Here is a 9,354-nt window from a genome sequence, read left to right as displayed (position 1 = left end):
TTTGTATTTATTGCTCAGAAAATTTTTGGGAAGACCAAACAATGCACATAAAGGTCTACGAGACAATCATATCTGGTTGTATTATAAACAGTTGTTGAATTTAACAATTATATTTAACCCTTGTGTTTGATGGTCTCTCTCTTTTTCAATAGCTGGCTAACCCTGGTGTGTCCTTCAAAGCCCAGCTGAAGTTTCTCCCCCATAGTTTTACTCTAGAGTCCCTCTGGATTGGGCCCAGTGTCCTCTGAAATCATCACATTGACTGTCCATACCTCTTGCTAATCCTGTTATATTATGGAATCCGTTATATTGTTGTTTGCATTTTTGTCTATTTTTACCCAGTTTTCTCAGTTACATATACATAAAACACATTTGAATATCTACTCTATGCAATGCTCTGTGGGGTCTCTGACCTCAAAATGCTCATAACCTCGGAATAATTTCTGATTATATTTACTTAGTGCTTTCTAATGGCTTTCCTATGCATCTTTGCCTCATTTTCCCCCCTCAACATTTACATCTCCTCACTCTATAATGTGGGTGTAACAAAGTTCAATATCTCCGTTTTATAGATGAGCAGACTGATCATCAGGGAAGTGAAATAAATTATTCTAGGTCACATGGCAACCCAAGTGTCGTGTTGATGACGATCATGATAATGATGATGATGACAACACATTACTTTCGGGGAGACACTTGGTACCTTGATGTTTGTGTTAATTGTCTTAACCAATGAACTCCAACTGTCCTAGGAAAGGCCTTAAAAGTTTCTTCTCTATTCCACGTTAGCTACCAGCTGATGTGTTGGTTCAACTTTTTCATTCCCATCCAGATATGACTGTGAAGACTCTAGAAGTGGGAATCTGCCAAAGATTCCAGCCAAAATCTGACAGTAACTATTTGAAGTTTCAATTCTGATGCTGATTTTAGCCATAAAAACAACTCCAACTTCATGGACCGCTGCACAGAAAGAAAGAAGGAGACTGGAGAAAGATAGTGGACAGCAGGAAACACAGCAGGAAGCAGTTATGATGTAAACTATATGTAGCTAATGCTGCTAGTCATTCCTTTTTGAGTTCATATTGACAGAGCTTTCTTCGTCTCAGCATTCAGAGTTTTGTGCTCTTCTAATATCAGACTTTGTTCCAATTTAGGTCAAAACCACTCAAGCAGAACCCTGAGTTAATGTGTAAATTTTTCCCTAGGGTATACCTCATTTTGGAATGAAAGGCTTAGTCCCATCTTAAAAGAATTTCAGGCATTAGTGAGGAAGCCTGGGGGTGGGAGGGTTAGCAAGAAGAACTTGCCAAGTATTATTCCAAGAGAATATCATGCATATCAATAGAATATACTCTGATTTGTCCTTTTGAGTCTCAGTGTTCATAATATTCTCTGTTATTTAACCATCTGTCTCTTCATCTGTCATTTGTAAAGGGGATGAGTGAAGACTGTCCTTTTAGGTCTTCTTTTCGTCCTTACGTTCTAGGATTCTGGGATTCCACCTTCCATTTTCTCTCTTCACTATTCTTTCTAGACTCCCGACACCTTTGTGTTTGCGTTATTAATATTTTTAAGTTATTCCATGGAAGGGTTAAAAAAAGAAAGAGAAGTCTCTCTCCTTTCCCCCTCATTGCTTCCCTCACGTCCACTCCTTGTATTCATTGTCAGCCATGTTTTGATCTACCAATCTTAAGCAAAATTTACGGACACCTCCTTCCCAACGCTTATGGAAAGGTAGAAAATTACTTCACTACCCACTCCCCTTGCATTTCTTTTCCCATTTTTTTTCATTAGTAAGATATTAATTTTCAGTTTGTCTATTGGTTACCCTTGCAAATTTAAATCATATGCTTCACTTTTGCTGCTTGGTCCATCAACTCTATGAAGACAACAACTCTTGTTTTTGTTTTTGATACCATTGGCAGAAAATTGCCTTTGCTGAAGTCATCTTAGTAGAGGGCCAAGCCTAGGTTTTGCACTGTAGGCTCAGCCTATCCAGGAAAACCACCCATCACCAGGTCGGCAATAAAAACTGTGGGATGAAGGCACATTGGAAACCAATATCACAGAAGGTTTAGTAAAGTTAAAACTGATCAACTCAGGGTAAAAAAAAAAAAAAGTCAACATGATAAACATTAATTGGGAAAATTACTCACTTAAAAAAGAAACACTATCCAACAATTAGCCGAATTAGCACCTCTATTGATTCTTGGAAGTATTTTCTCCCATTTAAACTACTCAGATCAATTAGCTTGGCATCTGCCTCCAACTTCATATATCAATATAACTGTTTTCTTCCCAGCCTAACTGCTACTTAGCAGATAATGGGAGGGGTGGACCATTTTACAAGACAATAACACGGTTGCTGGAGAAATAAATCGAGAGAGTGAAGGAATCAGATTTATTTCCCAAGAAAATGGTGCATCCCTCCCTCCCCTGGTGGTGCCCAATACACCGGGTGGTTAAACAATTAAGTTTATTTTTGGGTACAAAGTTAATTACTTTGAAAAGTCAGCGATACCATCATTGACAAATACTACCTTTAAAACCCTTAGAAATAACAAGGCAGTCACTCAGAACAGCTAAAATGGCAACATTTGACATTTGTTATTGCAGGAATTATGGTCTTCCTGTGAAGTTACCTGATCTTTCTCATCTTAATTGAACCTTAGCAGGGCTGGCTTTAGAAGTCACCTGGAGTTGGGGAATAAGAACCCCATTATTTTCCTTGTTAGGCCCAGTGAATATCCCCAAATGCCTCCATTAGCCGTCAAGCACCTTTCTCTCAACTGTTAAATCCCTTGATTTTGAGTTCTATTTTGGAGTTAGGCTGGCCCCAAATGTCAAAGAATACCGTCATAATGGCCAATGAATGGTTTGCTTTTTGCAAAATTTAGATCCCTATTAGAAGCAAAGGACCACAAAAAATTGGGAAGTAGCTGAACATATGTTATGCAATGTAAGATTTATATGGCCATTAAAAATAATATCTACAAATAATATGTGATGATCATGAAAATGCTGCAATCTATACTTAAGTATAAAAAGGCAGGAAACAAAACTTCCCTGGGAATCTGATTTTATTTAAAACAGCTGCATATGGATCATCAGGAAAAGAAAAATGGAAAGAAATATGCTCAGCATATCTCTGGATGGTGGGTTTATGGATTTGTGTGTGTGTGTTTATTTACATTTTTCTTTAACACACATATCTTTTACAATCTGAAGAAATAGACTATTTTAAAATAATTAAAGGGACATTGAAGGTTTAGAAAATCAAGGGCTCCAGGCTCTTCTGGCCTTACCCTTTTTCTACCTACTATTTCACGACCTACCCCAGGCGAGGAGTTGGATTTCTCTTCTCTTTGCAGCTAAGAAAGGCTGCTATCTACTTCTCTTTGCCATTGAGGGACATCATGAAGGATGATAGAATGACACCTATAAAAATGTTCATCAGTTTAGAGGATAAAAACTTTATGTATTCTTTTAATAGAATGTTTCCTAAGTGATAGTAAGTCAGTTAGAGGCCCCGCAGGAGACAGCGGGCATAGCCATGAGGGATCATTGACAAGAGTTCCCTGGAGGGGCTATTTACAAAGACGGCAGCAGCTTTAAGGGCAACCAACAAAGGTAATGGAGTTGGGGAGAACACCCTTCAGTAAGAGGCCTGTGTGAAAGTAGCCACGGTTTGTCTTTGTTGTGTTAGGCATTCAATGGACTACTACAAAGCAATAAATTGTAATGAACTATTGATAGCTTCAGCAACACAGATAATTCTCTAAATAATTATGTTGAACAAAAGAGTGCATACTCCATGATTCCATTTCTGTTAAATTCTAATTAAGGTGAAACTAACCTATAAAGATGGAAATCAGATCAGTGGTTGCCTGCGGTTAGGAAGGTGAGGGGAGTGCAAGGGGAAAATAGATAACGTTTTGTGCTGATGGCATGTTTTCTTTCTTTCTTTTTTTAATTATTAGTTTCAGATGTATAAAACAACATAACAATTAGACATTTACACCCCTCACAAAGTGATAACCCCAAAGAGTCTACTACTACCCATCTCACACTGTACATAGATATCACAGTACCATTGACTATATTCCTATGCTTTACAGAGGGTGCCAAAAAGTGGTGACCATTATATAGTTTTAATACAGTTTTTTCCTTACTTAAAATATGTATACATTTTTGGCAGTATATGTATGTATGTATGTGTGTGTGTGTGTATATATATATATATATATATATATTTTTTTTTTTTTTTTTTTTTTTTTTAATTGTAGTTGACATTCAATATTTTTCATTAGTTTAGGTGTACAGTGCAGTGGTCAGGCATTTATATAACTTATGAAGTGATCCCCCCTGAAAGTCTAGTACCCATCTGACACCATACATAGTTTCTACAACATCATTGAATATATTCCCATACTGTATTTTATATCCCTGTGACTATTTTGTGACTACCAATTTGTATTTCCTAGTCCCTTCGCCTTTGTCACCCAACCCTCCAATACCCCTCCCATCTAGCAACCATCAGTTTGTTCTCTGTATCTGTGAATCTATTTCTACTCTTTAGATTTCACATATGAGATCACATTATATTTGTCTTTCTCAGTCTGACTTATTTCACTTAACATAATATCCTCTAGGTTCATCCATGTTGTTGAAAAAATAAGATTTCATTCTTTTTTATACCAGAGTAATACTCCATTGTATAAATGTACCACCATTTCTTTATCCAATCGTCTATTGATGGGCAGTTTGGTTGTTTCCATATCTTGGCTATTGTGAATAGTGCAGCAATAAACATAGGTGTGCATATATTTTTTTGAAATTAGTGTTTTGGATTTCTTTGGGTAAATACCCAGGAGTGGAATTGCTGAGTCATAAGGTAGTTCTAGTTTTAATTTTTTTGAAGAACACCCGTACCCTTTTCTGTAGTGGCTGCACTAATTTGCAATCCCACCAACAGTGCACAGGGGTTCCCTTCTCTCCACATCCTTGCCAACACTTGTTTGTTGATATATTGATGACAGGCGTGAGTTTGTATCTTGTTGTGTTTTTTATTTGCATTTCTCTGATGATTAGTGACATTGAACATCTTTTCATATGTGTATCGGCCATCTGCATGTCATCTTTGGAGAATATTTATTCAAGTCCTTTGCCCATATTTTAATTGGATTATTGTTGTTTTTGTTTGTTTGTTTTGTTTTGTTTTGTTTCTTGGTGTTGAGTTGTATGAGTTCTTTATAAATTTTAGATATTAACCCATTATCAGATGTATCATTGGCAAATATTTTATTCCATTCAGTAGTATGTCTTTTCATTTTGTGATATTTTCTTTTGCTGTGAAAAAAACTTTTTAGTTTGATGTAGTCCAATTTGTTCATTTTTTCTTTTGTTTCCCTTTCCTGAGGAAATATATCAGTAAAAATATTACTAAGGGTAATGTCTGCGAGCTTACTTCTTATATTCTCTTCTAGGAGTTTTATGGTTTTGGGTCTTACATTTAAGTCTTTAATTCATTTTGAGTTTATTTTTGTATATGGTATAAGAAGATGGTCCAGTTTCATTTTTTTTGCATGTATCTGTCCAGTTTTCCCAGCACCATTTATTGACTAGACTGTCCTACCCCGATGTAAATTCTTGCTTCCTTTGTCATAGATTAAATTACCATATAGTCATGGATTTATTTCTGGGCTTTCTGTTATGTTTCATTGATTTATGTGTCTTTTTCTGCACCAATATAATGCTGTTTTGATTATTATAGCCTTGTATATAGTTTGATATCAGGTACTATGATACCTCCAGCTTTCATTTTTTTTTTTTTTTTTTCTTCTTCTCAAGATTGCTGTGGCTATTCAGGGTCTTTTATGGTTCCAAATAAATTTTAGGACTATTTGTTCTAGTTTTGTGATAAAAGCCATTTTGATAAGGATTGCATTGAATCTATATATTGCTTTGGGTAGCATGGCCATTTTAACTATATTAATTCTTTTTTTAAAATTATTCTTATTGGGGGATATTGGGGAACACTGCGTTTTTCCAGGACCCATTAGCTCCATGTCAAGGCATTGCTTTCAATCTAGTTGTGGGGACACAGCTCACTCGCCCATATGGGAAACTAACCACAACTTTGTTTTTAAGAGCTCGCACTCTAACCAACTGAGCCATTCGGCTGCCCCAGCTGTATTAATTCTTTCCATGAGCATGTTATTGGTTTCTATTTATTTGTACCTTATTTAATTTCTCTCTTCAATGCCTTATAATTTTCTGAGTACAGGTTTTTTACTTCCTTGGTTAAATTTATTCCTAAGTATTTTTTTTTTATGCACTTATGAATGGGATTGTTTTCTTAATTTCTCTTTCTGATAGTTCATCATTGGTGAATAAAAATGTAACTGATTTCTGAATATTAATTTTGTATCCTGCTTCTTTACTAAATTAATTAATCAGTTCTAAGATTTTACTGGAAGCTTTGGGATTCTCTATATACTGTGTTTCTCTGAAAATAAGACCTAGCCCGACAATCAGCTCTAATGCATCTTTTGGAACAAAAATTAATATAAGACCCAGTCTTATTTTACTATAAGGCCAGTGTATATAATATAATATAATATAATATAATATAATATAATATAATATAATATAATATAATACTGGATCTTATATTAATTTTTGCTCCAAAAGACACATTAGAGCTGATTGTCCAGCTAGGTCTTATTTTCAGGGAAACATTGTTTAGTATGATGTCATCTGCAAATAATGACAATTTTACTTCTTCCTTTCCAATTTGGATGCCTTTTATTTCTTTTTCTTGTCTGATTGCTGTGGTTGGGACTTCCAGTACTATATTGCACAAAAGTGTTGAAAGTGAGCAGTCTTGTCTTATTTCTGATCTTAAGCAGAATACTTTTAGTTTTTCCCCATGAAGTATGATATTAGCTGTTGGGTTTGTCATATATGGCCTTTATTATATTGAGATACGTTCTCTCTATCTCCACTTTGCTGAGAGTTTTTATCATAAATGGATGCTGGATTTTGTCACATTTTCTGTGTTTATTGATATGACCAAGTGATTTTTATTTTTTGTTTATGTGACATATCACATTAATTGATTTGCAGATATTGAACCAAGCTTGTGTACCAGGAATGAATCCCACTTGAATGTGGTGTATGATCTTTTTAATGTATTGCTGAATTTAGTTTGCTAATATTTTGTTGAGGGCTTTTGCATCTATATTCATTAGGGATATTGGCCTATGGTTTTTCTTTATTGTAATGTCTTAGTTTGATTTTAAAATCAAGGTAATGGTAGCCTCATAAAATGAATTTAGGAGCCTTCTGTCCTCTTCGATTTTTTGGACTAATTTGAGGGGAATGGCTGTTAATTCTTTTTTGAATGTTTGGTAAAATTCACCTGGGAAGCCATCTGGTCCAGGACTTTTGTTTGTTGGGAGCTTGTTGATTACTGATTTGATTTCATTAGTAGTAATCAGTCTGTTCAGTTTTTCTTCTTGATTCAGCCTTTGAATATTATATGCTTCTAGGAATTTATCTATCCATTTCTTCTAGACTGTCCAATTAGTTAGTGTATAATTGTTCATAGTATTTTCTTAAGTTTTTTTTGGATTTCTGTGGTGTCTGTTGTCACTGCTCCTTTTTCATTTCTGATTTTATTTGGTTCCTCTCTTTTCTTGATGAGTCTGGTTAAAGATTTTTCAATTTTGTTTATCTTTTCAAAACAAATCTTTTGCTTTCATTGATTTCTTTTTTCTTTTTTCCCCTCTGTTTCATTTATTTCTGCTTTGATCTTTATTATTTCCTTCTTTGTACTCACTTTGGGCTTTGCTTCCTGTTGTTTTTACAGTTCCCTTAATTGTAAAGTTAGACTGTTTATTTGAGTTTTTTTGTTTCTTTAGATAGGCTTGCATTACTATGAATTTCCCTCTTAGGACTGCTTTTGCTTTGTCCCATAGAGTGTGGGTCATTGGTCATTGTGTTTTTATTTTTGTTTGTCTCAAGGTTTCTTTCTATTTCTTTCTTGATCTCATTGTTGACCTATTCATTGTTTAGTATCATGTTAGTTAGCCCTCATTTGTTTGTATGCTTTTTTCCCCCCATGTAATTGATTTCTAGTTTCATACCATTATGGTCAGAAAAGAGACTTGATATGATTTCTGTCCTTTTAAATTTATTGGGACTTGTTTTGTGGTTTAACATGTGCTCTATCTTGGAAAATGTTCCATGGACACTTAAAAAGAATATATATTCTGCTCTGGGATGAAATGCTATAAAAATACCAATTAAGTCCATCTGGTCTAGTGTGTCATTTAATGCCTCTGTTTCTGTGTTGATTTTCTGTCTGGAAGATCTGTCCATCAGTGTCAGTGAGGTGCTAAAGTCCTCTACTATAACTGTTACTGTTGAATCTGCCTTTATTGCAGTCAATATTTGTTGTATATATTTATGTGCTCCTATGTTGTGTGCATAAATGTTTACTAAGGTTATGTATTCTTGTTAGATTGATCTCTTTATTATTATGTAATGCCCTTCTTTGTCTCTTATAGTCTTCATTTTAAAGTCTGTTTTGTCCAATATAAGTATTGCTATCCCAGGTTTTTTCTCATTTCCATTTGCATGAAACATCTTTTTTCCATCCCTTTACTTTCAATCTGTATGTGTTTTTCAATCTGCGGTGAATCTCTTATAGACAGCATATGCACGGGTCTTGTTTTCTTATCCATTCAGCTACCCTGTATCTTTTGATTGGAGCATTTAATCCATTTACATTTAAAGTGACTATTGATAGGTACATAGTTATTGCCATTTTATTATTCATATTTTTGATCTTTGTTTGTTTTCTCCTTATCTTTGCATAAAGAAGCCCTTTTAACATTTCTTATAATACCAGTTTGGTTGTAATGAATTCCTTTAGCTTTTTCTTATCTGGGAATATCTTTATCTCTCCTTTAATTTTAAATGATAGCCTTGCTGGGTAGACTACTCTTGGTTTTAGGCCCTTGTTTTTCATTACTTTGAATATTTCCTGCTGATTCGATTCTCTGCTTCATTTAATTGTTCATTCCTTGCAGTATATTCTTCATTTCAGTTATTGTATTGTTTATTTCTGACTGATTCTTTTTTATGGTTTCTGTGTCCTTCTTTATACTTACTATCTCTTTGTTGAAATCCTCACTAAGTTCCTTGAGCATTCTTATAACCAGTGTTTTAAACTCTGTGTCTGGTAGGTTGGTTGCCTCCATGTTATTTAGTTCTATTTCTGGGGGTTTCACCTGTTCTTTTATTTGGGACATGTTTCTTTGTTTCCCCATTCTGGGTCCTTCTCTG

This window comes from Rhinolophus sinicus, chromosome 1, assembly GCF_057876585.1.
Source record: "Rhinolophus sinicus isolate RSI-liver-muscle chromosome 1, RSI-T2T, whole genome shotgun sequence".
Taxonomy (NCBI): domain Eukaryota; kingdom Metazoa; phylum Chordata; class Mammalia; order Chiroptera; family Rhinolophidae; genus Rhinolophus; species Rhinolophus sinicus.
This window is presented reverse-complemented; position numbering follows the sequence as displayed.